Source organism: Drosophila sechellia, chromosome 2L (genome assembly GCF_004382195.2).
Source record: "Drosophila sechellia strain sech25 chromosome 2L, ASM438219v1, whole genome shotgun sequence".
NCBI classification, from domain to species: domain Eukaryota; kingdom Metazoa; phylum Arthropoda; class Insecta; order Diptera; family Drosophilidae; genus Drosophila; species Drosophila sechellia.
This window is the reverse complement of record NC_045949.1, coordinates 15,237,677-15,265,249: the sequence shown is the minus strand read 5'-3', so window position 1 is coordinate 15,265,249 and position 27,573 is coordinate 15,237,677. Positions and strand designations below refer to the sequence as shown.

The window sequence follows — 27,573 nt, the reverse complement described above, 5'->3', positions numbered from 1 at the left end:
TTGTGTAATTTTTCCTGCTTGAATGCCTCTCCCCGACCAAGCCTGAATTTCCACTCGACGAGCTGCTTCGCACAGATAATGAAGTTCTTTCTTCCACTTTCCTTGTATTCTTTGCATTCACACTTCCGGCTTCATTATGCGCAAATTATTTTAGCTGCACTTCCCCAACCGATTTTCCTACCCTTAGGTTTAGGGCAAATATTATTTCACTTCTGCTGTTTGGAGACTTTGATAGTAAATTCCCATTTAATACCCTTACTCGGGGATCGGGGACTATGACTCAGACATTTCTAAAATCCGCGGAAATAAAGGGAACTGACAAAATCGTTAGCTGAGCTTGAAATCTTATAGTGCAGCTTTATGAGTAAACTAAAGTAAATTATTATTATACCATTAATTTTAATATTGTTCATTTTGAAGGGCTTGGTTTTCTGACATATTAAACTTATTTTTATGGGTTAGAATTTAGATTTTATTTGTTTATTGTGTCTGTCTTACAATCTGATTTTATCTTTTAAAGGGCATATGGGATTCTCCTATTTATTAACAAAAGGGAAAACGGAGTTAAAAGTAATCTCTAGACTATTCCCTCCAGTTCGCTGTCATTATTCATTTTTGTGTGGATTTCTTTTTGTGCTGTGTAACCTTTTTTGCCGCATTGTTTTGCAGCTGTAAAGCAATTTTCGCAAGCATAATAGACCTTACCAGCTAAAAACAAAAAAAGGGGAAAAACAACTGGCGAACGAACTAGTGAGTGGGGAAAATTCGAGCAAAATGCCAGAAAAATAAAAAGCCAGAGCAGCGGTAGAGCAGTAGCTAAGCGTTATTTCTCAAGAGTCTTGGCTCAAGGAGAAGTCTCGCGGGAGCCTAGAAAGTATGGTTATCCCAGCATTTCCCCTCAACCGCGACCTGCGGTCAGCTGCAGTTTCAGGACGAAATCCCAAACTAGGCCTAGCCCTCGCTCTCCCGCTCTTTGCTCCGCTGCATCCTTTCAACTACGCCGACCCCAGCTCGCTCTCGTTTTCGTCAAGGACCACTTCACTGGCTGTTGTTTGCTATTAGTTGCTTTTCTTTGTCAACATTTGTCCTGCCATTTGCTGTTGGTTTTAAGTGAGGCATTCCTGCAGGGGGACCGAAAATATGCCAAAAGAACGTCATGGGACTTAATCACCTGTTCGGTCAGTAGCAGTGCTAACGACCCTGCAATCCTTTAGTTTTAGTCAATATGAAATAAGTTAAATAAATTTAGAAATAAAAAAGAACAAAGAATTGATATCTTTATTTTAAAATACTAGGAAATTATAGCAATATTGCTTAGCTGAAAGTCTACAATATAACATTTTATGCAAAATGAGGCGATTCTTTATCAGTTAAATTTATAAATAAATTTATTTAAATACAAACACATGTGCAGATGGGCACTCTCCTTATAAGTGATATATTTCCTCTAAATCAACCAAAAGCATGAAAAACTTCAGATGAGAGGTAATTTATATTTATACATTACAAGTAGCAGCACTCAGACATAAGTTTATATTGAGTTTGACACTTATTGGGCATGATAAATCACTTGTGATGGTCTGGCACATTCAATGAGGTAATTATTAACATAGACAAATATAAATTTATTGCCATTGATAAAGGAGTTAGTGTATTGTCATCGCTGTGAAAGTTTCGTGTGCGGCAATTAAATAAGCGTTTATCTGGACCAGGCCATAAAAAAGTTGTTGGCTTAAGATCCCGATAAGCATCCTTGGCTATGGAAACCTCTCGAACGTGTGTCTTATTAAGCCATAAATAGAGAAATAAAAGTTAAATTATATCAGGCAGCTAGACAGGCACGCGCACCTTTTCGGATCCCTATACCATAAGTATCCCTCCCCCAATAACCAATAATACCGTACGTCAATAAAAGTAAACAGCCAGAACCAACAACAAAGCAGAGCCGCAGAGCCGCAGGGCCGCCCGCATATACGTATACGCACACAACGTTTACAATATCCTTAACATAAATATCCAAAAATACTGGGGGTGCTTCAATTTTACGACGATACGGAGTCAAGTCCCTCTGACAACGTGTTCAATTGCCGCAATAAAACTTCTTGATAATATGTGAAAATCATACAAAGCACAATATTAAATTAGCCCACAACGAAAATGAGAATGGCATTGATGACAACAACAAGAGAGGACCAACAAAGCACATCGTACATTAAATTGTGGCCATGGACCATAAAATGTGCAAATGTCAGCCGAAAAAAGCCAAGAAAAATTGATCAGCATATTTTTAGGCCGAAAAGAGGGCGTAACCAAAATCAACTGCCGCAAGGTAAGGCCATAGAGTTGTGGGATTCGGGCATCCATTTCGACAAACCGACAGAGGGATGTATTTTAGAAATTAAATTAATGTTTGCAGATATTTTCGAAGGACGGTCGATTGGGCGGATGATTTTACGGGAAAACTCAGAGTTTGATACCATGATAGCTGGGTCATCGCACCAAAAGCCACAAGTTTATTATCTCTCTTTGCATATTTAAGTGATTTAATTTATGGAAAGTGTTGTTGAATATCAACAATTTTTTATTGGTAGCGAACCCACAGCCAATTAGTTCAAACCGACCAAACCGAACCAAATTAATTTATCCAACCGAAAGGATCTTCACTTTCACCAGCTCCGAACGTAATTCAATATTCCAGTTTTCATTGGGCAATCCAAGCGTTCACCTTCATTTGCTTGAACAAGATGCCAACCTCAATCAAAACAAATGAAAACAGCGCGTCACTTTATTTGTTGGCTCTGTTTTGGACACACCGAACTTTTGTCAGCCGAAAAGTTTCGGGCGCCAGGAGCCCGAATTGGTTTTGTGTGACAGTTATTGATTATTTAGTCGGGGTCCTCGCTGATGGCCTGAGAATGAAATGGAGTGGCAGGTGAGGCTGCTGGGAAATCACCGAAATTTGAACAGATTTCGGGAGCGAAGGCTGCAACAGCAGCACAACTAATTGTCCAGGTTCGAACTGAAACGCCATGGCAACGTCGTCGAGGACGAGCAGATGCAGATGCAACTTTAATGACGGAAAGTGGGTTTTTGGCCAAGGAAGGGATTTTGGTCCGGAAATTTGATTTGCTCTTTCAGCTGAATGTGGCAACTTTTCCACAAAAATGCACACAACAGCAGCCCTTGGCTAAATGCACTTTTCCCTACGCCAAAGAGGACTGCAGCGCACAAAAACTCAATAATAACATAATATATACACATTCCCACATTCCGATTTTTTCCGTTTTCACTTTTTTGTTGGGCTGCGATTCCCTTGCGCGTTATCACGTCAGGCTGATTCGATTTGCACTTGAATCGGTGGTTGGCGGTCAGAGGATTGCGGATCCTGCAAAATACTTAACTGTATGGTGATGGCAACGATTGGGCCGAATTCCAATGGCATTTACTTTCATTTTGCGCAAATATTTGCCAAATTCGAATGCAAAAATTACACATGCATTCTGTAGCCAACAATTTTTTAGACACGGCTATTATGCACAAATCAAACATGCTGATTGCTGATTGTACATGCTTCCTTACATACACAATTTATTTTTGCTTAGTAATTTTTGTTTAAAAGAAATTAAAGCACTATTTATATATTTTAAAAATCCTTATTCAGATGTCATTCTTTTATATAGTTTGCAATTTTTTTGTTTCTTTCTAAAATATATACAAAGCATTTTATAGTTAATTTTTTGTATAAGATCATAACCCAATTCATAAAGTTTTTAAGGCCAATTATACAGTTGAGCCAATCCAAGGTATTTCTCTATCAAACATTCTTAGTGCAGGAAAGCTTGTAAAAATCTTGGTAGAAATCCTTTTATGACAACGAGGAAAACTCAGACAGTAACCGACTTGATTGCATTTCCTTTAGCTTCCACCTGCCTGCCGTCTGCGATTCTGTTTTCAATTTCCCTTATTCCATCACGCCTTCCAGCCAAAGAGACAATATTGCCTCTGGCATTGCACACAGCCGTTGACTTTTCCAATTGCAGCATCAACATCAGCCGTTGGAAAATCCTCAGTCCCATTCCACCGCCCACCCAGCTGATTGCTCCGGGAAAACTTTGAAACAACATGTAGTGGCAGCTAAACTAACAGATAACAGATAACGGATAGCGGATGGCGGAGCAGTCTCCTCCTCGTTCGTCAAGGATTTCGACTCTCCTTACATTTCTACTTTGTCGCAGGCAGTCGCGTTTTCAGTTCAATGGCAATAATCAGCCAACTGAAAACCTTTGTTTATTAGCGGTGCGACTGACAAAATGAAGTCCTGGCGGAGGGATTGTGATACAGATTGTGGAACAAACTTGATTATTTAACTTTAGTTAAACAGGGAATCCATTTTTAGAATACCTTGCCTGCAGGTTGATGCGAAGCTTAAAATTAATAAAAGTTTTCTTTTTAAAGCACTCGATCAAACGGAACTTAATCACTATCAAACACAGCATGGAGGATTACAAAACATAAATTAAGACCAATGAATTAGAGTACGAGATTGCATTTCAATATGTAAGCTTGCAGTGTTTTGCAGCTTATCCTGCTGGGAGCGACAGTAAAAAAGGACACTTTATGATTGCCATCATCATTGAGCTCACTCGACGAAATGAAATGCAAACACATATCGGCCCATTTCTCATAATTGAAATTGTAACGGATCAGGGAATGCAAATAAATACAGTTCCCGATCCGCGCCCCATTTAAAGCCTTTCAATGCATTTACCACCCGTCTATTGTGCACAGTCATGAATTATTGGCCATACAAACCCATAATCTGCCACCTCTCGGCAGCCTCTCGGTTTTTTACGCACTGCTTTTTGTCCTTGTAAAGGACTCTCGGGTGACCCACATAGCATTTTTCAGTTGTTAGTTGCAGTCAATTAAATGCAACGGATTATATCAAAATCTTTGCTATTTTTAATAAATATGCAAACATTTGCATAGAACACGACCTTTAAAAAAAGGATAACTAACATCGAAAAAAACAAGCATTTTATTATTGTTGGCCCGAATGGCAATTTATAATAACCGGTCTATTTTATAGCCTCAACATCGACAATCGACAGGATAAAGCTAACAACATTTTGCAGGACAAGGACTAAGCCCGCTCAAAGCCCACTGCTGGCTGATGGAACTGAAGAGAAAGCCATTTCCCAGGGACTGGCATTAGTTTGGCATAAATTTAAGGGCTTACCCACCTCTATTTTTGGTTATTTATGCTGAATAACAAAGCGTCCGCTCAGAAAGTATTTAAATATGCATATGAAATGTTGGGCTACATCGGGGATTAGTACAGTGGATTATGCCTACAAGGGAATTCGTTAAAGCGCTCTTTTCTTTTGTTTGCTTGCTTCACAAAAAATGTAAATCTAGCACACGCCATAAATATTTTTATTTAATTTTGTGTTTTATTAAAATGTGCTTTAATAAATTCAAGAAATTTTTTTGCTATTTGATAAGCAGACACAGTGGGCATTTCCGGCTTTAAATGTTATATTTCGTATATGACATTGCTTAAAACAGAATTTAGTGAACTTTTTTTATATTCTTAGGAATATACTACTTAATGTTATCATTTAAAACTGCATTTCATGCGTGCACATAATATGTTTATATCATCTAACACTTTTTTTTTTGGGGCACACCCACTGTAGATCCTGAGGTATTGCCAATATAGCATTTTTAATACCTTTTTGCTGGATGCATCGGCACAAAAGAGCTCCACACCTGACCACACACACAGGTACAGTTCCTCCCTCCACCCCCAACACCATTTTCCCAGCCACCCTCCATTTCCATGCCACTCTTCCTCATGTGTGTATGTACATATATAACGTTTATTTGCCTTTGTTGTTGGCTTTTGTGCGCTATGTGCCTGAATGTTGCTGGCGTTGTATTGTTATTGAAAAGCATTTGGTCATCAAATATGTATATGCATACTGCCATATATTCTACCTATTCATATATCAATATACATTGCACGAGAATATGTATTGACCGGCATTCGGGTCAGTGGATCAAAAATGTCAAAGACGACTTACAAAAGTTAAAAGCAGACTGGCCATCAGCATCGATATGTGGGTATCTGTATTTTCCGTTTACATACACATATATTTGCGTGTGTGAATGTACTCGTCCCCACATCTGTGCTCCACTTTCGCTTTTGTGTTTGTGCATTTGCCATAATGGTCCAACTTTCGGTCAAGTGGAGGCCTTTCCCGAAGAAGACCTGAAAGGCGAATGTCAACATCTGTTCGATGGGCAAAGAAAAGTTTTTACTCGAGCTTTAATTCATTTTCCGAGGGAATTTGTTTTTCGTTTTATTTCAATAAATATATCCTAATTGAATGAGAACTTCTATCAAAAGAAATCAACTTTTCAACGGCAATAATAAGATTTGTGCTTTTAAGTAAATATCTTCACAATCTGCACAACTCACTTAATAATTAATATAAGAATGAGTAAGTTTTGGAATTAATTAAATATTAATTTTGTCAACTTTTGCTAAGCAATTGATATACATTGATATATCAATTGGTTAGCAGAAGTTGATAAAAAAAAGCAATTGATATATCAATGTATATCAATCGCAGATTCAAATTATATAGACGTCTTATCCGAATGCAGTAAACTAACGCTAACAGTGAATCCCTTTGCGGCGAAGACTAAAGCTCGCCAGGTTTCCATTTTCCGAGTTCCCTAAGAAGCCAATAAAAGTCACAGCCAAGTCCCAATGCCAAGCAGCGCCAATCGCATTTTCCACCCACAACCCCTTGCATTACCATAAAAAGCGAATGCAGTTTGGGGCTACACACGAAACGCATTTGTATGCACTTTTGCTTTTCCTAGCCAAACATCAGCCGGCGAATGCAACACTAAGGCGAATGTGTTGTTCCTCCTCCATTTTCTAGCATCTGCATATGTGTGTGTGTGCACTGCATGATGAGGGGGCGGAAGGCGTGGCCGCTTATGCGCCATTATGCAGCGGAGAGTAGCAGCGGTGCTAAGTGCTTTTTCTTTGCTCATGAGCGTCCAAAAAGCCTCGACGGATGAGGTGGTGAAGTGGGCGAATGCATTGTTACCACATATGGTGGTGGGGAATGGGTCTTAATGGTAGGCGATGGGCATGCGAATAGGCCACTTTTCACAGTTAAAGTTGGATTTGGTTTTCAATGCTAAGCCCATAATATTGATTTGGCCTTAGGTGCTTTTGGTCATAGATTGATAGAATGAGATGGTTCTTTATTAAAATTTATAGCATCATATTAAGTGTTTATTCAAACTAAGATTTATGCCTATTTAACAATCAGTTAAATTTGTCTAAGAATACCGCAATTATGCTAAAGGTATAACAATAAATGCAAATACTTCACTGATAAATTCAACAAATAAAACTAAATTGGCTGCCTACGTGATTTTAATGATAATTATTGATTTAGTGCAACAGTGTGGAATTATTCTACATAAGACTATAAATATTTGTCTATATTGATATGACATTATATTTACCTTATTTAAGTGATATGCCCATATATTAAAAAAAAAATATTGCCTACTTGTTCATTTTATACAAATAAGGGCGCAGATTAAGGATTGTGTTTTACAAATTCTATCTTTCAAAGAATACATTAAAAAAGTCAAATATTAAAGATTAAAATAAAAAAATAACAAATACGTTCCGAGGTATCGCCTTTAGTAGCAGTTAAAATCCTGAAAAATCGAGCCAAGCCTGCAGAGCATTTGGCAATCATTATCCCAGCCCGTTGTTTTCTGGCACAATAGAAGCCACTAAAAAGAGTAAACAATTTGCGCGCATAAAAGCCGAAGAGCAAATAAACTCCTTCCACAAAGTCCTGGCAGCCCAGGAAAATGCAAATAAAACAAAAGCGAAACGAAACGAAACGGAGAATTTTAGCTTGCCTACTTATGCAAACAGGACCAAAGCTACACACACACCATCCACACACACGCACACATACTGGCAAACACACACACACACACACATGTAGACCGGCACAAGGTGCTTTGTGATGTTGCTGTTGTTTTTGCGGCCATTGCGGGCTGGGATGTTTAATTTAAACTGCGGATAGGCATCCAACAATTTTTAATCATGTTTATGGCCAAGCAAATACACACACCCTGGGATCAGATTTAATTGCACACAAAAAAATTATGAATTCAGAGGCAGGGCACGCAGTTTCTGGTATTTATTTCAATAACCAGAAAAGAAAAACTTGCCGATATTCCGGGAAGGCTGAACGCTGCAGTAATTAAATCTATCTATCTGCAAATTAAAAATTCATTTAAGCCATTAAATGAACACAATTTCAAAATGTGTGTTTCATTTTCGCTACTAATTGCAAGTCATCAATTAAACCAACTTAAAATTCGGCAAAATAGTTAAGCGTAACAATTGGTTTAGTTTTTAGTATAAAGTGTATCTTTGCCTTTATCTTTATCTCTTACAAACTAATTTATTTTAGTTAATGCAATTTCTAGTCTAAATATTATATCTAACTTAATATCAGGTTCTTACCATCTACATTCCTTGCTAATGACTTCAAATTAGATAACTAACCCGAACGACCATCTCCAAATTAAACTTACTTTGCTGAGACCGCTGTTTTTAATTGTCTGAATCAATCCGCGCTCGAAATTTTAATTAAATATTTAAATTAAATGTGCAAGCAAATACCAACACGGGCAAATATGCAAACAGAGGAATACATACATACACATGCCCCTGTCCTAGGCTTTCGCTTTAACCCACTTATGCTGTGATGAAAATAATTTTTTTTGCGCATAATAAATACTTTTTAGTAGTTTGTTGTCGCTGCCATAGTCCGCCATTCATTTGCATTCATTAGGAATTTCATTCGTGTGTGCGGGAGTGTGTTAGCAATTAAACAAAACTCCCCAAAATAAAGGGAGAAGGGGCAAAGTCAAGGACAAAATTTAGCTTTACACGTGCCACGCACACAAAGCTGTTCAGGATTGGCAGGATTCTAGAGCCTGCAGCTTTTGCCAGGACAATCAAACAGTTTTACAAATGCCTGCGTGTGTGTGTGTGTGTGGGCGGGCTTTTAAATATGCATGGCATTGCACAAAAGAGAGAAATGCATTTCCAACATGACGCTGATTACAGAGAAAACGGATGAAATACGCTCACCTTGGAAAGGGAATAGCAAAACAATGGAAACGACTTTATGGCAATACATGTGTTCATTTTTTTACTAGCTGTGCTTCATTCTCTGCCATCATATCTTTTAAAGTTTTAAAGTAAAGTATCTTGTTATTAACAATTATTTATTTATCTGTTATAAATTAAGAAATTGTTTTAAATATTTACATATCCATATGATTAGAATTCGTAACAAACTTTTAATTGTTAACTATTTGTTAAAGAATTCCATTTTAATTTATGTGTCGACTGCAATTTTCAATAAATTCCCATATCTTTTATGGAAGTTTTCGATGCAGCCTGTCCACTGAAATCCAGAGATGCCTGCACAGAACGGACCAGAAAAAGTGGCCGAGGACAAAGGTCAAGTCCCAGATTGCCACGTAAGCAAAGCGAGTGCCACCTGCTCACCTGCCGCACCTGTCGGCCTAGTTTCGGTTCCCAGCAGAATCCATCCCATCGCATCCCCGTTTGCTCCATATAAGAATCTGACCTTTGGCTATTGTATCTAAAAGCCTGAAAATAGTGCCCCGTCATGCGGTGAGGACTTTAATATAGAAAAGGCCGAGGCCGTCCAAACAGCTGGGCAACTGACCACTGGACTTCCCTTTCCGCTTTTCCGCTCCCCTTTTTGCCATTTCCCGATTTTACTGGCCATTTTCTCAGGCAACCTTCAGACCGGGCCGCAAACTTTTGATTAATGTTTGTTAGTTTGTCTCGGCGTGAAATGTATTTGTTTTAAAACAAAATGCAGTGCAAAAAGTGTGAACAGAAGGTGTGAGTAGGATGCAGATAGCTCTGCTCTGCTCTGCTCCTAGCCATATCCTTTTGCGCCACCCGCCCCCTTTTTCAGCCCAACGACTTTTGGTTTTAATTCTTTCTCGTTTTTAACGGGCTTTGCTCGTTCATTCCATTTTACATATATCCCCTTTTCTCTTCTGCTTATTTTTACCCTCTTTATTCCCGTTTATTTCGCCTGTTCATTCATCTTTACAGTACGCAAGCCCGAAAAAATATTTTTTGTTATATATTGACTAGCAAAATATTTGGCTTTAGCACGTGTCTGAGCACACAAACATAGGGAAACACTATGAAAGATTTTTTTGGGCAGAGAAAGATTTTTACAGTAGAAATCAACTACGTAATACTGTAGTTTATGTTCTAAAAATCAATTTTATGTAATCCCTTTCAAAGCGATTGTTTTGAAATATAAATATTTCAATTAAATTACAAAGTTCGGAATTTATTTAGCTCGTTTCACTTAGTCAATGCCAACTGTTCTGATAAGTTTTAGTCATATTTTGTGTATATTTTTATAGGTTCGCATAGGCCGTGCAGGCGTACGTGTGCTTGTGCGATGCAGTCAGGCGTGAACTAAAAGATTAGAATTTCAAACATTTTTTTGCACTCAATTCTTTTTAGCCGATACCCAATTTCTTGGTGGCGCCTGCTCCTGGCCCCATTTACTTGTCCAATTTGCAGGGCAGCTGCCAAAATGCCTGACGGAATCGAGCAAGACAAACGAGGTCTTAATGCCCCAGCAGCCCCAGCAAGTAGGCAGCGGAACATTTTTAAAGACCCGAAAAAGGGCGGCGTTTAATACACTTTTCATGCTTGATTTGTTGCCCACGAAAATATGCTTTAACTGCCTAAGAGCAGTTGTTTTTGCCGGGTAGAACGTGCTGATTTCCGGGTCAGGATAAAGGATACCCGCAGGAGGGTTTAATGAGTGTCCCCTAGCCGACCCTTAGGTTTTGTGGGAGACAAGGCACGCATCAGGAAATTAGAAGGGATGGCCAGATAAGAATTAGAAGGCCGTGGGGGATAAGCTTTATTGTTCTTCTAAGGGTTTGAGTTTTTTTTACGCTTTCATGGGGACTCCAGACCAGAAAACACATACCATCGTTAAAACCAAAACAGTGGCATTTAAAAGTTTTAAATTTTTCAAAATGCAACGATGCGATTGAATCATCCAGAAAACTAAATGCGATTGAAACAAATTGCAGCTGCCAAGTGGAGAATGTCAAGTTCAGAGCGGAATGATCGACTATGCAATGTCAGTTGATTCCGCAAACGATGGGAGACATATACATAAGTGCAATGCTGACTGACTAATCAGAGGGACGTTGGGTTGTCAGCATTACAAACCCATTCCATTTCCCCTTCCCGATGACTGCCATCGCAGCGATTCAAGCATCTCGTCATCGTTGGCGGCGCATGTAAAGCGATATTTCAGCTGTCACTTCATGCTTCAACTATTCGAAATCAAATCAATGCGATAGGATTTTTCCCCCTCCAACTATGTACCGACTCGTTGGCAATGATTTATGTTAAGAGCACTGCACACACGCAGATTGCGGAGGGGAGCGGCGAATCGTAAGGGTTACACCTTTTACCAACGCAATGAAATCGATTGCGAATCAACTATGGAGAATGCTGGGGAAATCAATTCGGAAAGTTAAATTTAACTAAGGCTAACTGTATGGGTTTCAATTGACAGAAAATATGACAAATATTTTAAAAATTGCATCAAATAAATAAAGTTTGTTATTTTGTTAAACAAAAAAAAATAAACTACCAGAAATAACCATAAAATAAAAACTTTTTGAAAGTATCTAACCAAGCATTTCAATTGAGCCGCATAAACAAAAAACAATGCAATACAACACTACTAGCGCTAATTTATTACTATTCCACATTTTTTAGGAGTGTACTTGAAAGGCGAGCTTTCAGAGCTTCTTTCCTTTTCCAGTTTGCATTGTCGTGTGAGTTTTTCCACCATAAATTCACAAAAGTGAATCTACATTGGAAATGCAGGCGAATGTAAGTGTGTGTGTGGGTGTGTGTATCGGTGTTGTAAAAAAAAAAAAAAAAAACAAAGCATAAATGTGGCACACAAAAGGGGCAAGAGAGATGGGGCTATGAAACAGAGGCTAACGAAGCGTAAAGTTTGCCAACTGACTACCGCCCGAATTTTCCCTCGCCCTGGCCATCAGTGTTTGCCTTGTGGCATTTTTTATTAAATATTCCTAATAAATTATGCAAAATTCTTATATTGCCGAGCGAGATCGAGAGGAATATTGGCAAAAGAAAGAGAAAGTGCGACGAAAAAATGTGAATTGTGGTCAAATCAAAAAGTGGGCCGCCATCTGTGTGTGTGGGCGTGTCATAACTATCAATAACTTGGCCCAAAAAGCCATATTCAGATCCTTGGACCATAGTGTATGCGTAGGCAAGGGGAACGATGGCAAACGGCAACGGTTTTAAGGACGAAGCCTTGTGAACGCCCATCGGTCTGCATTATAATACAATAAAAGTAAAGGATATCGCTGTATCCGCTCTGTTCTGTGATAATAAAATAAAATTGAAATATGGTTTGCAATTGAGTGAGCGCAGTCAGTTGAAAGTCTGAAATCAGGAAATGCGATTGTGGAAAAGCCGAAAAAGTCGATTGGCGTCCTTGGCAGCAATAGTATCTTTGTATCTGAGCAACGTATCGTGACGGATGTTGTAAAATCTCGTTTGATAGATGTCCTTCAATATCTTGACGTTCGATGATTGTTTCGTGATAGAATGTGTCGTCTGATAAATGCGTGACTGCTAGGTTTTTAAACGAACGGACACATTAATATTTAAAGATTAATATTTAAATATTCTTCACGATAATAGGGAATTTCTATTCAGCCAAATAATTTATTTTGAACAGCTCACCCCCCTTTCTAGCCAATTTTGTTTGTATAAATGTTAAGCTAATAAAAAATCTGGAAAATGTAATAAGTTCCTAAATGAATGAACCGACAAAGTCAACGTCTATAAAATGTATTTGTTTTCCGTTCAAAAGGATATTCCCATTCCATTCGGCGAATGAACTCAGCTGTAATCAATTCGCAATCGCATTATCATCAGTGCTTTCCCCTTCTCGAATTTTCTTCGCAATTGCCTGAGCATTCCGTCAACGTGAAAACTCATGATGTATGAAAAATTGTTAAACAAAGAACTAAGCTTATGAATTAATAAGCTTACACAAGCAAAAAAGAAACCTCACATCCATAAAAAAGAAAGCTCTTTGGGGAGTAAAGGGCTTCCGCCAAACTTGAGATTTTTGGAGGGCTGGGATAAAAAAAATATGCAGCAGCAACAGCAAGAAAACAACAATAACAATAAATACAGCAAATGTCTTATTTATTCTGGATTTTTTTGCCAGCAGCAAAAATGAGGAGAAATTAAGTTGCCGCCTGCAGCTTTGTAACACCAGCCAGAGATTGGCACACCCTCGGCCCAAAAAACGCCCCCAAACAACACATACCCGCATAAAAAAACAACGCAATACCAAGAAAAACATCAGCAACAACACGAAGGAAAAGCAAAGAGTGTTTATCTGATTTAAACGCTGCCAACAGTCGGCAACATTTCCCCGCCTCTACCGCCATTTGTTGTTTTCCCTCTGTCCATACCCATACTGGGGCAACCTTTTGCGTGTCTTTGACTGCCGTCTGCTTTTCCTCCGCTCACTACCGCACAAAAACTTATGTTTTCCGACTTTCACTGGCCGAGCTTAATTCGCAGTCGGGTGAAAACTTTAATATTAATCATACGACACGTATGCCCAACTATCCACTCTACACTGGCACTATGCGCAACTCAAACAGTCCAGTCTAAACTGGAACTAAAATGAAACTTAACTAAAATACAATAAATTTAAATAAATATATATTTCGGACAAAACAACTAATATACCAATGAAATAATTTGGTATTATATACCCAAGTACTTTTCATAATGACGGAATGACTGTTCATTGCCATTTAAAAGTGTATATCCATAAAAGTTTTGGCCAAAGAAGATACACACTTCCTCAAGATTACCCATGGCCAACACATGAAGCGCTTAGTGTAAATTTCCCACGCAGCTCGGTTGGTTTTTGTCTAAACCCGTTCTATTGACTCTCCCCCGAGTGAAAATGTTTTCTGCGGTTGCAGTCGCCAAACGTCAAAAGTTCTTAGTTAAATTCGTTTTCGTTTTTCGCAAACTTTCCTCAAGTGGCTCATTGTGGTTGCTGGCGCTGTGAAATGTTGACCCACCAAACGGAAAACTAGGAAAGCTGGGGGAGTCCCAGTCTTCGAAATTGTGGGAAGAAGATGGCAGATAACCGCCGCGACACTTGCTTACTTTTGACAAGGACTCGCAACACGCACACAAATAACCAAAACTAAAACTAAGACTCTGACTAGGACAACATTCGCGTCCTGCTCCCTTGCGGTTGCTCCGGTTGCCGAGCAATCCTGCCAGCAACAACTTAGCATAGGACTAAACCCAAGACATGCAAAAACTTTTCGGATGTGGCTGGGAAAACGCAAATGATTAAGTGCGTAGCGTGCTATAATTCAACAAGACAACGTTGCAGCGATAGAGACGCCAAGGGAGAAGACCAAGCACGACAGGACTAGAATGACTCCTTCCGCAATGATGCAATTGCAAATGACATGGCCAATGGAGCGAGTTGCCCCAAGTGTTAGGGCGAAAGCAAATGCTTTGTGGCAGCAATGAAAGGGATAAGTTTTGATTGAGGCGAATTGAATTTGATGCGACAAAGAGCCCGGCTCGAATAAGGCCAAATGAGCAGCGCGGAATCTCGGCAAGGGATTACTGGTTAAATCAGGCATCTTGGGTCAACTTTGGGGCTGCGCAAATTAGCAGCCAGAAGTTTGCCTTAAGTAGAAACGTGTATTAATATAATCTTTAGAGAAGGCAATTGCGCTGTATTATAAATAACATTGGTTTATAACGAATTATTACACATTATGATTAAAAGACGAAACTATGATTTCTTATATAATTATATATTATCCTATATATATAATAGAAACCCGATTTTTATCAAAATATATGTTGTTATCAAAATGTGTAGAACACATTCTAACACTATATGATCAAAACGAGCAAGATTTATTAATTTAACATTTTCCATTAAAGCAAAACTTTTCAAAATTTTTGACTTTTAAATATATCATGAATTATGTTTTATTCTAATCGGTTGTATGTTCAGAAGAAGCTCAAGTCAGTAGCATTGGAACTACGATCCTTGACAGCCATCTGGTCTTGTGTCCTCTTCCGAGCTTCTGCTCGAGTTTCCACCGCTTTTCCTGCTCTGCCTGCTTTCAGATTTCCCAGCGACAGCAACAAACATGAGTTTTGCTGTTTAGCATTTCAACACAAAAACAGACAGAGTTGTTGGTGCTCCTGTGGCAGAAGAGCAATTAATATGTATCTCTTACTCGGCACGCTTTATCACTTCACGCCACTCCACTCCTTGGCTGGGAAATGGAATTTCACTCCATGGCAAGTTGCTTATATTTTTGTTTCCATTTGTTTGTTTTCCCTACCGTTTATTCTGCCGGTTGCTGTTATTTCGCTTCTTTTTGTTTTTGCTACTTGCTGCTACATCTGCTGCTTTTGGACAAAAACTTTGCACGTAGCCATTTTATTTAGAGCTTGGGCATTTGGCACAGTTACAGTTAGTGTTACATTAGGCCACGCCCAGCGGCCATCTAGCAGACGCACAATTTTGGTAGCATTTCGGGCAAAGTGATTTATGACAGGCTGCACGGCGTATACTTGATATTCCCTTTGCCATTGCATGCAAAACGCATTTTCGCAAATTTTTAAATGGCCCGAGAAGAAGGAAGGGATGCAAAGGAGCCAGCAAAAATGAGTGGCAAGAAATGGCACGCGCTCAAGCTAAAAATTTAATTAAAATGCACATTTGTTTGTCCTTGACAGCGTTTTATATTTTTTACTTAATTGGTAGAACCGAGCAGACTCTACGTCCGAAATGAAGCGGCGAAATGAGAGCGATGAGCAAAATGCCAGGATGTAGGACGCAGGATACCCCCATAAAACGCACACACACACACACACACACTCACACTTGATGCGGTAAGATAGGGAAAATTTCGACGAAACGTTGACACAGAAACTAAAAGACGCACGACCAACCTGAATTAGTCGAGCAAGAAGTGAGTTGGTGTGCGAATGTGACTCCGAAACGTAGTTAGTCAGAAGGACATCCCTGCCCCATCTGGATACCATTTTGCAGGTGCTCGCAATGAAAACGGGCCTGGCAGAAGTTAACTTGATTATGCAGCCGGGACATGTCGTTGATCAACTTGCGGGAGATTTAATAGAATTGACGAGGTGGGAAAGCTTCAAAATTAAGGGGCACTTAACGTAAACACCAGCTGACATAAATGTCGACTAAAGTGAGTGCTGTTATAGTCGAGTTAGTTTTGAATTATGCACATTTAGCAGTCTTCGAATATGTGACATGATTTATATAAGCATATGAAATGGATTTTCGACTAAAAAAATAAGGCCTCAAAACATATCCAATACAAAGCAACAAATATCAATCCAATAATAGCTAAAATTGCTAATTAAACAGATACACCTGCCATTGGGAACCCACGAGCATCCATTTGGGGTCCAATTCCCACAGCTTTGCGAAATCATTTCCGTATGAGTGCCATTCATATTGCAATGCCCGAGACTTTGCATTTCAAGGCGAACTTCTGCTGGTGCTATAGTTCTGGCGGAAATTGGGAGCAGCAGTCGGGTACGTGCCGTAAAAGCTGCCAACTTGCAGCAATTTCTCACATTTTACCCCCGATCCGGGATCCGGACCCGGGCATATGGGGTCATAGCACGCAATTATGGGGGGATTGGCATTACCAGGGCTTCCCGGGATCAACCAAACTAATATCCATTTCGGCTTGTCCCTTGTCCAAAACAAAACGCATTAAGGCGGAAGTGCATTTCGGGTTTATTTTGTATTTCGCAGAGACATGCACGTATTCATATTTACCTAAATAACTACTCAGAATGGTGGAACTGTGGGCAGAGAAAGAGGTGGGCGGGGGGTTGCATTCTCCTCTGTTGTCCTTTTTATGATGGGCATACAAATGCTGAGCCAAAAGGATTTTACTTACAAACGAGCGAGCAGAGGAAAAAGTGCAGAAGAATCGCATTGTCCCTTTGCCAGGAAGATAGAATGAACGAAGGACGAATGAGGGGTCATAAGCCAGGACATAGACAAGCGCACATGGATATGTAGTGGCATAAGGATTTGTTTTGCTCGGCTGCAGATAATGAGGATGATGATGAGCCTGCTCATGCTTCTGCACCGTCTCCGTTGCCCCTCAACTATCATATGTGCAGTCACGGTCTGTCTGCCTTGTTGTTTTGAGCCCAGTCTGCCGTCTCAGTCTCCTTCACAGCTGCCGTCTCTTTCAGTGTCGCATCTTGTCTGGGACGCAGGACATGGGACATGGGGCATGCATAAGTGGCTGCCTCACAAAACTTGTTATTTGTATTTACTTTTGATTGTTGCAGCTGCACTCTGCCCTCCCTTTTCACTGCAGACAAGTGTCAACACAAAAATTGCACTTTACTCTAACTTGTATTCTCCACTGCTACTCCCAAAACAATTAAATGGCTCATCGCATACCACTTCTGCCTGAACTATTTTGGATCTGCTGCATTTTTTATGGCCCTTTAAAATCTGCATCTGGGCATTTCTTTATTTCTGCCATTTGTTTTCCGCTGATGTCACTCACTGCAAAATGAACTGTCAAGTGGAAAAATCGAGGAAACGAAACGAGGCTGTCACTGTCTGAATGATGCTTTAATGGGCTCTTCTTGTTGCGAGTATATATGTAAGAAATGGAAAAACGTACAAAAATATTTGTCGAAGAGCTGCCAAAAGAACGCCGATTAAATGTATTCAATTCGGTTGGAGATGGAAGTGGGATAAGCCTACGTACCATCTACATCAAAATTTGGAAAGTATTTTTCACTAGAGAAGCATATCATTGAGCTGCAGACTGAGCTTGAAATATTTAGTTTTTAAATTGATCCTGTGTAATACGCCTATTTTCCGAAATATAATAATACTATTTTTCGGTAAATTTACTTATTCTCGTTTACGAAGGCAAGCTTCGAATTATCCCCAAACGTCTTTATTGACTGCCGCATGTGTTCCATCGATTCCACTCCACTTAGCTAAACCCATTCAACCCAAGTGCATTGGCTGGCACAACGACCAGTTCATGACGTCAGGAACAGGTCGGAATATTCTCACCCATTTACCGCACTTTTCCGTTCCATTCACCATGAGAAATAAATGCCCCCTGCTGCCAGTTGGCCAGTCATCCACAAATAGCATTTTGTGTCTATTTTAGAGTAATTTTCCACTTAAACGGTTTTTTCTCTCGAAGGCAGCTGGAAAGCCTTTGGAAAATCCCCTCCCGAAGCAAGCAAGAAGTCATCTGCTTGTGCTGCGTCTGGCAGCCGCCAAAAAATGCCAAGTTGGAATGAAAATTATTGGTTCGCCCCTCCTCCGGAAAATGGGTAACCAAAAAAGGACGAGCGCAAATATATGGAAGGTTCCAAATTGAGTTTGAGCGGTTTTCCCAACACGCCCCGTAGTTTTTCACTCTTCTGCTATCGATTTCAATTGTGCTAAGGCAACTGTATCTCCCTCGACTTCAAGCCCCTGCACAACCCAACCCCACCGCACCCAACCACAATCTCTTCCCCTTTTGGCCAACTTCAAAGTGAGCAGCGTGCAATGAAATTGACACCCGCAGCGTCGACTCCATTGGAATGAAACTATGGATGGGTGAAAAATAAATGTGTAACGAATTGGAAGCATCTCGCATCCATCCCCAACCATTGCGACCCTTTCTCCGCCGCCATTAGCCTTGGCAATAAAACCATTTTAATGAGATTCAAGCTTTAAATTTCGCGCTTTATTTACGTGAGTGTTGTTGGGGATCAGAAATGGTGAAAAAATAAAAACGGCTGGCCACAAGGGGCATGGCATAAAAGTGGGCACAAGCGTGTTAACTTTGATGGGTTCAAAAAGATCTTAACGACTCTGTGCTACCTAGCATCCAATAATTATAAAAATTTAAGTTGCTATTTTAATTTCTGATACGCAAAATGATATGAATCACTGTTGTCAAATGCTTTTTAATATTAATTATATTTAAGTTTAAAACAAAGTTTAAAAATTTAAGAGTTTAAAGTTGTCTAACACGGTCATTCATATTGAACTTTTGTAAGTTTTTATGATGAAACTTCAATAGGCAGTTTCTAGCACATATGTTTGAATTTATTTATCTGTCTCATAAAACGAACATACCCAAAGAAAGCTCTGAAACAAATGGGCTGACTCAATTATGTAACTCAACGAGAATTTTAATTAAAAGCATGCAGATGATTTAATTGATTCCTGTGTATAACGTATACGCCGGATGGGCAACTGCTGACCAGCCAACACAGGCTAAGCAGCCCACTTAAACGGAGTTTGGCAAATATTTTAACAACTTTGTTACGGCGTTTTTTATGAAAATTGGACACCAGCGAAAAACAGAAAGCAGCTGCGAAGATGGAGCCTCTTAGATGGAGGTTTACACAGTTAATAATAAAAACCATTTACTATGCAAATATTTGATCGGCTGGCAGGTCAGCGGAGACGGAGGAGCGTGGATGCTCTTGCCCATCTCGAGCCATTTTTCACGCTCAGCGTATGGGAATTTTGAATTTTGGACACGAGATGAAAGATGAGCAAAGTCAAAATCCAAGTTGAGTGCCGGGAAATGTGTTTGCGATGGGTTAAGTATGACTTACAGTATATGCATATGCATTTCATAGCCCTCCGACTTTTAGTTCGTGCTCGTGTTTGCTTTGACTTTGAGCGAGGCAGCCATGAAAAATTAAAAGGAGATTGCTATGCGGCAGCTGAACGGCATTTTCACTGCTAGCTTGAACAACTTTTTCCACTCGCTCGCCTGTCAGCGTTTTTCTTTCGATTTTCCGCCGCCTGCGAGATGATGTATGTCGGACAAGTGCTTCGGTTCGAGGGGAATGCGGAATGTGATGGCGGTGGTGGCTGCTGCTGCAGGATGTGGGTTAGTCAGCCAAGCATGTGGCTTGCATTTAATTACGGGGATTTGCCCGGATCCCAACTACAGACTGCCTGATAAGGGGGCTAATTGAGCTGCGAGCGAGTGAATTGCCTCGGCCAATATATAAAGTGCGGTGAAAGCACTTTCCTTGGCCACAAGTTTTGGGTCACATTATAAGGAGGTTGGCAAGTCAGGGTTGGCCTTTGGATTATGGTTTTGAGGGCACATACTTTAATTATTATCTATCAGTTTTCCCTTGGAAATGGTAGAAAGTAAGAAAGTTTTTCCCATAGCATGTCAAACAAAAGCCATATGTCATAGTTAATTGTGGGCATCATTTAATCAGGACTTGAAAGCAACAAATAAGAACAGTATGATAATATTTGAATGATTTTATATTTTTCACAAAAAAGATATTTTTTGAAAATAAGTAAATTTTACTTTATTGTAATTTTGGTTGCAGGTATTACGCCCCTCTGCTTCTGACAAACTGTTTGCAGAAAAGAACAAAGTTCTGTGCACGGTCAACTCATCTGAAATTGCGATAGGTCAGGTTCTGTCAACCTCTGAAAAATGGAGCAACTACTATTAAATTTTGCTGCTCGATTTGCCAGCCAAAGGTGACCAAGGACATCAATTTGCCGCCCCTACAGTGAACTCTAAATAAAATGTAGCAAAAGGCAGGGGCTTACCTTGTGCAATAATAAAAATTCGTTGTACAAGGTAGTTTGCAACTCGTAAAAGTGTTGCCAATGTTGATGTGGCTGCTGCTGCTGTTTGTGTAGGTTTTCTTGTTGTTTTTTTAGCATCAAATGCTTTGGCGAACTTTTGGCTTAGTTGTTGTTGGCGATTTGTTGTTTGTAGCTTTTGTATTAGCCATAGAACATAGTTGTAGCCAGCATTGTTGTTTTCGTTGATGACCGACTGACTGAACCTGCTGCTGCTGACGATGTTGATGTTGCCGCCGTGTTGTTGCTGCTGCTGCCGTTCATTGTTTGTATTTTGTGATAGAGAGAGAGGGAGTTATAAAACGTTTTGTGCTTATTGTTTTAGACACTTGTCATGGAATGAATTTGCAAACTATTTTATTTGGTTGTCTCTTGCCCTTTTAGGCAATTGTAAACAATATCTATTGTTTGTTTTCGTTTGCTTGCTCGCTTTTTGATGAATTGTTTATGGGCATTTGGCTAACGATGAGGAAGAACAATAAAAATTTAATTTTTAAAATATTTTCCATGTGTTCTTTTTACGGATTTCACATTTCTTTCTCGCTGCTGATGATGATGCGAAATGGCAGCCCATATGCCAAAAGATTTATGACCATACAAAAAGGCAAGCGGCTGTCTTGCCCCTGCTCCCCGATGCCCCATGAATTATGCTATGAAATTTATTTAATTTTTCCCATTTGAGGGCGAGAGCACATGAGAATTTTTTAGGAGTGTCGAGGTTGTCGACAGACTTCTGTTATTGTTATAAATGGGGGAGAAATGACTCTTTAATTTATGAAAAAAAAGTAGCGTATTGTTCATATGCACCAAACACCCTGGGGGAATTTTTGAAAAATGAAGAGGGGTACAAAACTTGCCACCGGCACATTGACACCTAGACATGCGTCGAGTTTCTCCTTCCTGACATGGCCCATTGTCCCCGGCCACTTTTGTCGCCTGTCTTTTCTTCCACTTATTAGTCTGCGTTTTGCAAATATTTGCATACGAGGCACGTTTCAGACATTTTTCTTTGGCTCATTCCTATTATTTTGTTCCTATTATTATTATTACTCCTTGCTGCCACTCAGCTTTCCCCGATTTTCCATTTTCCTCTTCTCAGCTTTCTTCGTTGTAGTGTAAATGCGAGATTTCTTTGCACCACATAAAGCAAGTAAAATGAGAAATGGGTTGAAATATGCGAGTTAAAGTATTTTAATCAGTTATGAAATTTTTATTGCCGGCAAGTTTGTATATAACATTAATTCCTCCAAGGCAATAAAGAAGTTATAGAGGTTACATGCATTTAAAGATATTTAAAGAATGAAAAGGGAAATAATGATTTCAGAATTTTTATTAAAGACATTAAGATAGACACAAAAAAACAAAAGAATTGACATATTAATAAAAACATATTTAAGGTAGAAATAAAAAAATAAAAAAGCGTTTTTCCGTTTTGAAATGAACTGTATTGATTTAAAAAAGTTACTAAAAATAATTTTCTGTTCTTGTATAGCAATTCGATATGAGGAAAATACATCATCTTCGTATAGGATCCACTTATTAAGCATTAAGACTCGGGGCTTGGTGCTGATTTAAAAGTTGACTCCTAAGGATACAGGTCAATTGATAGTCTGCACATTTCAAAGAACTAATCCTTAAGACGACCCCCGTAATCCACTTAATCCTCCGAGCCAAACACGTTGCTGCCTATCAGACAAACGATTTCGAAAAGGGAATAAAGGAAACGCCGTAAGGACATTTGGCAGGCCTCCCTCGTTGTCCTTTCTCCTCAATCCCCCTTTGACGACCCTTGATTGCTGCTGTTTTTCGGGCCCTTCCACGGGCGCCACATCAATTTGTAATTTGTAAATGAAATTGCCCTTGCTCGGCCTTCCCTTTTTTGCGCCCACCAGAAAAATGCAAATTTGTCAAATTGATTTAAAGCCCCGGTGTCGGCCAATTTAAATGCCAAAAATTAATTACACATGCACGCGCACACATGAGCTCTGACTGGGTTTCATATATGTATTTTAATTTATTTTTTTTAATTTCTGTTTGAGCCGTCTTTGCTTGGCACTTTTGGGTGTTTCGAAACTTTTGATCTGCGGTAGGACTGCCGCTTGCCTGCTAAATAACACAGCCCGATTGTCGAGATTAGCACTCGTCCTCGTCGTCACTGGCACCTCACACATTCAGTTGGCAGCTCTGGCCCAAGTTAAGTATCCGCACCGTTGGCCCGCTGCTAAACGAACTCCGCCGCGCTCCCGAGTAAACTGACTTTGGGCAACGAGCTACGTCAGCAGGTGACCCGAACTGGGCCTCGGCCATCGCCCGAAGCAGGGTCTTATCAGAGCCGAAGGATAACCCGAGAGAGGGCAACGCAGTCGCACATGAGAGAGCCGGCTTTCGTTGGTGATTGGAGTGTGGTGGCTTTCTGCATTACTCGTTGGTGAAAGGACCCATGTGCTGAGGTGAATGTTGGCTCTTATCAGTGGTGTTCGGTGGGGGACAGGTCTTATCGGCATCCAGACTGCTGCCCCGCTCCATATCCTTGCCAGCTGACTTGTCCTTCGGGCTGACGAATGTGGGCAGGCGTCTGGCAGGAATGTGCCAAAATGTCAAGCAAGCAAGCTGGTTTTTGTTTGCGCCAAAACTGATGATAAGACCAATTCACTTACCGTCGCAAAAACCTGATTTTTTATAAGAACACGGGTTGATTTTCAGAGTCACTCTACTGTCAAACCAGTTACCTGCAGCTTTTCAGATTATTGGGCTGAGCATAGACAGACCTTAACTTTCATGGGAATATTATATTAGTTGGATTTACCATATTTCCTCTTTTGCTTGAAATGGTTCAAGCTATTTAAGAATAAAGGTAAGGTAATTCAATCTTGCTTAAAATTTATGTAAATAATGCTAGTCAATTATTAATTTAAAATGTAAAAATCAATAAAAATCTAAGTACAACATACATGTAACATGGAGTAAGGCTGAAGGCTGGCAACAACCCGGTTGGCAGCGCTGTTGAGCAGCAACATGATTGTCGGAAATGGAAGTTATCGACAATCAGTCATCGAAGGAACGATCGCAAGGCAGCAGTGGAGGGGGGTGGAAGTCAGCGTAGCAGGCAGTCGAGTTCTCAGCAGCAGTCGTTCGGTCACAAACTAAGAATACTTTATATAATTACCGCATTTAGAATTAAACTAATAATTAAATTAATAATAATAAACAATCTTACATGGGGGCTCGTCCAGTCCTAAATCGGTTATATGAAGGTGCAGTTGTTTAAAGAAAAAAGACATTGTTGTGTGCGTGGATATAGTCTTTAAAAGTTGTAAAGTTGTGGCTATATCTATTGCATTTAAAGTTGGAAAAATCAGTTGTACAGATTTTGTTTGAACACAAGTCGGTAAAAGTCGGGAAAGCTGCTAGAGAGAACTGATAAAGTTGAAATTGTCGTGTGCGTGGATTTAGTCTTTAAAGTTGTAAAGTTATGGCTACGTCTACTGCATTGAAAGTTGAAAAAATCGGTTGAACTCATACAGACTCAAGTCGTTTTGCTGTTGTGGAATTTAAAACAATTAAATTGCAAAGGTGGTGAAACTCGTTTCTAACGAAAATCAAAATTTGTCTTTTAACCGGTGGCGCCGTCTGCAAAATCGACTACCGTCGCGCCGTTAGAACATTGTCGTTGTTTGCTGGTGTTAGTGCCTTGTCGCGGAATGTTCACACGTACACCACCTACAAATAAAAAACTTAACACCGACCAAATACAAGCAATTCTAGAGAACGAAAGCGAGGACGAAAGCAGAAAAGAAAAAATGAACGAAGAAGATCAAAAGTTGGCGCCTGTAGGAGAAGCAGAGGCAAAGAAGCAGAATAAAGACGCTAGTGCTAAAGTCGAAGAGAAATTTGAACAAATGATGAATACTCTAACCCAGAGCATGTTGGCAAAATCTAAACAAGAGGGGCAAGTAATTATCGCTGCAGAAAAATTTGAAAAAGTTGTAAGTGACTGTGATGGCAAATCAATTCCTATTAAAAAATGGTTTGAAATTTTTGAGAAAAATGCCGAGGCATATGAACTTTCGGAGAAACAAAAATATGTTCAAGCCAGAAGTAAGATGATTGGATCAGCAGAACTTTTCTTAGAATCTGAATGTGTCAGTGGATACACTGAACTCAAAGAGTTACTAATTGAAGAATTTTCAGGCAGCTATAATAGCGCCGTTATTCACAAAAAGTTGCAAGACAGGAAGAAGAAGAGGGAGGAGACTCTACACGACTATTTGTTACAAATGAAGAAAATAGCAGCCTTAGGTGAAGTTGAAACAGTTGCTTTGATAACTCATATCGTAAACGGCCTCGACATTAAAAAGGAGTATAAGGGTGCTATGCTCCGTTGTAAAACTCTTAAGGAATTAAAGCAAGAATTCGAAATCTACGAGAGTCTGAATATTGTTGACAAGCCGAATATTCAACCAAAACCAAAGCAAATTACACAAGGTGTAAAAGCAGATCACTGCTTCAACTGTGGTTCGAGGGAACACAAACGAAAGGATTGTACACTTCCTACCAAATGTTTCAGCTGTAATCAAGAGGGCCATATCTCAAGCAAGTGTCCGGAAAAAGTAAACAGCATGCGCATTCACGTTGATAGTGCACGAACAAAGCCAGTAATCATAAATGGGATTATCATCAACTGTCTGGTGGACACAGGATCAGATGTGACCATAATTAAAGAAGCTATATTCAAGAAGATGAAAGATGTTGATTTAAACCGCACTGCAACAGTATTGCGAGGTTTGGGAAATGCCTCAACACAGCCGATTGGATGCTTCAGAGCATTAATCAAGACCGACCAGGTGGAAGCAAGCCACAACGTTTTAGTCGTCCACGATTCTAAATTCAGTTGCGATGGAATAGTGGGACACGATTTTATCAGCAAGTTTCGTCTTATCTGTAGTGCAGAAGGCTATACTTTTCTTGACCTGGAAGCAGATAAAAAACAAGCGGTTGAGTATTCCCAAATGTTTAATATTTGTGAAGAATCTTCTTTTACAGTTGCACCACAATACCGAGAAGACGTTGAACGCATGATAGAGAGAACATACGAAACACCACCCAAGCAGATAAAGCAATGTCCAGTCGAACTCAAAATTATTCCTGATGGCGTGATTAAACCCTTTCGCCATGGACACACCCGACTATCTGAAGAAGAAGCTATAGCTGTAAAGAAGCAGGTAGAGGAATGGGTCGAGCAGTCAATCGTCCGTAAATCTACATCAAATGTTGCCAGTCGCATAGTCGTTGTCAAGAAAAAGGATGGTACCCTACGCGTTTGCGTGGACTATAGAAAATTGAACACCATGGTTCTGATGGATTGTTTTCCGGTACCCATAATGGAGGAGGTGCTTGAAAAACTGCAGAGTGCCAAATGGTTTACAACCATGGACTTACAGAACGGATTTTTTCATGTGGCCGTAGAAGAAGCCAGCAAGCCGTACACAGCATTTGTTACCCGAGAAGGCTTATTCGAGTTTAACAAAGCGCCCTTTGGTTTTAAGAATTCCCCAGCAGCGTTTATACGGTTCGTTCAATTTATTTTTCAAGAACTAATTAATTCCAATATAATGCAGCTATATATGGATGACATAATTGTATATGCCGCTACCCCAGAAGAATGCATGGAAAAGACGGAAATGGTACTTAAGAGAGCTGCAGAATTTGGTCTAAAAATAAAATGGAAGAAGTGCAACTTTATGCAGAGGCGAATTCATTTCCTGGGACATATTATCGAAGGTGGACAAATATGCCCTGGAAAAGAGAAAACATCAGCAGTGAATTCCTTTGGAACACCTCAGAATGTAAAAGCCGTTCAAGGATTTCTGGGTCTCACAGGATTCTTCAGAAAATTCATACCTGGATACGCCCAAATTGCGAGACCACTGACGGACCTATTAAAAAAAGATGCCATTTTCAACATTGGACCAGTAGAGCAGCAGTCGGTGAATAAGCTGAAAGAGATTCTGGTAAACGAACCAGTATTGAGGATCTACTCACGAGAAGCAGAAACCGAACTTCATACAGATGCCTCTAAGGACGGGTTAGGAGCCGTTTTATTGCAGAAGTTCGAAGGCAGTTTTCACCCAGTCTGCTTTTGGAGCAGAAAAACTACAAAAGCCGAATCAAATCGTCATAGTTACTACCTTGAAGTAAAAGCCGCATACTTAGCTCTGAAAAAGTTCAGACACTATTTATTGGGAGTCCCTTTCAAGCTCGTCACGGACTGTGTCGCATTTAAACAGACAACAAAAAAAGCAGACGTCCCAAGAGAAGTTGGCCCATGGATTCTCTATATGCAGGATTTTAATTTTCAACCCGAACATTGTGCAGGAGAAAGAATGAGACACGTTGATTTTTTAAGCCGCCATCCCCAAGCATGCATGATGATAACATCCGAGTTGACAGCACGTATTAAAAAGTCGCAGCAGAACGATGATTCAATTAGAGCAATCCTGGAAATTCTAAAAGATCGTCTATTCCAACCCTACAAGCTAAAAGGTGGCCTGTTGTATAGTATGGTCAATGGCAATGAACTACTGGTTGTCCCTGCACTAATGGAGAGGGAGGTGATTCAAAGCGCACATGAAGTGGGCCATTCGTCGTTGCA

General features: G+C 39.9%; 1 protein-coding gene across 2 annotated transcripts in view; it reads right to left on the bottom strand.

Moving 5' to 3' along the window:
• LOC6611374 overlaps positions 1-23,166 on the bottom strand; it is a 30,617-nt gene extending 7,451 nt beyond the window's left edge. The window contains exons 1-2 of one of the 2 annotated variants that reach the window (XM_002035883.2): positions 23,084-23,166; positions 20,886-21,380 (exon numbers count right to left, since the gene is read on the bottom strand). The gene's annotated coding sequence lies outside the window, so the exon portion shown is untranslated. The remainder of the gene's footprint in view (positions 1-20,885; positions 21,381-23,083) is intronic. The other variant, XM_032726764.1, reaches the window with a different exon arrangement.
• Between the last annotated feature and the right edge of the window lie 4,407 nt (positions 23,167-27,573).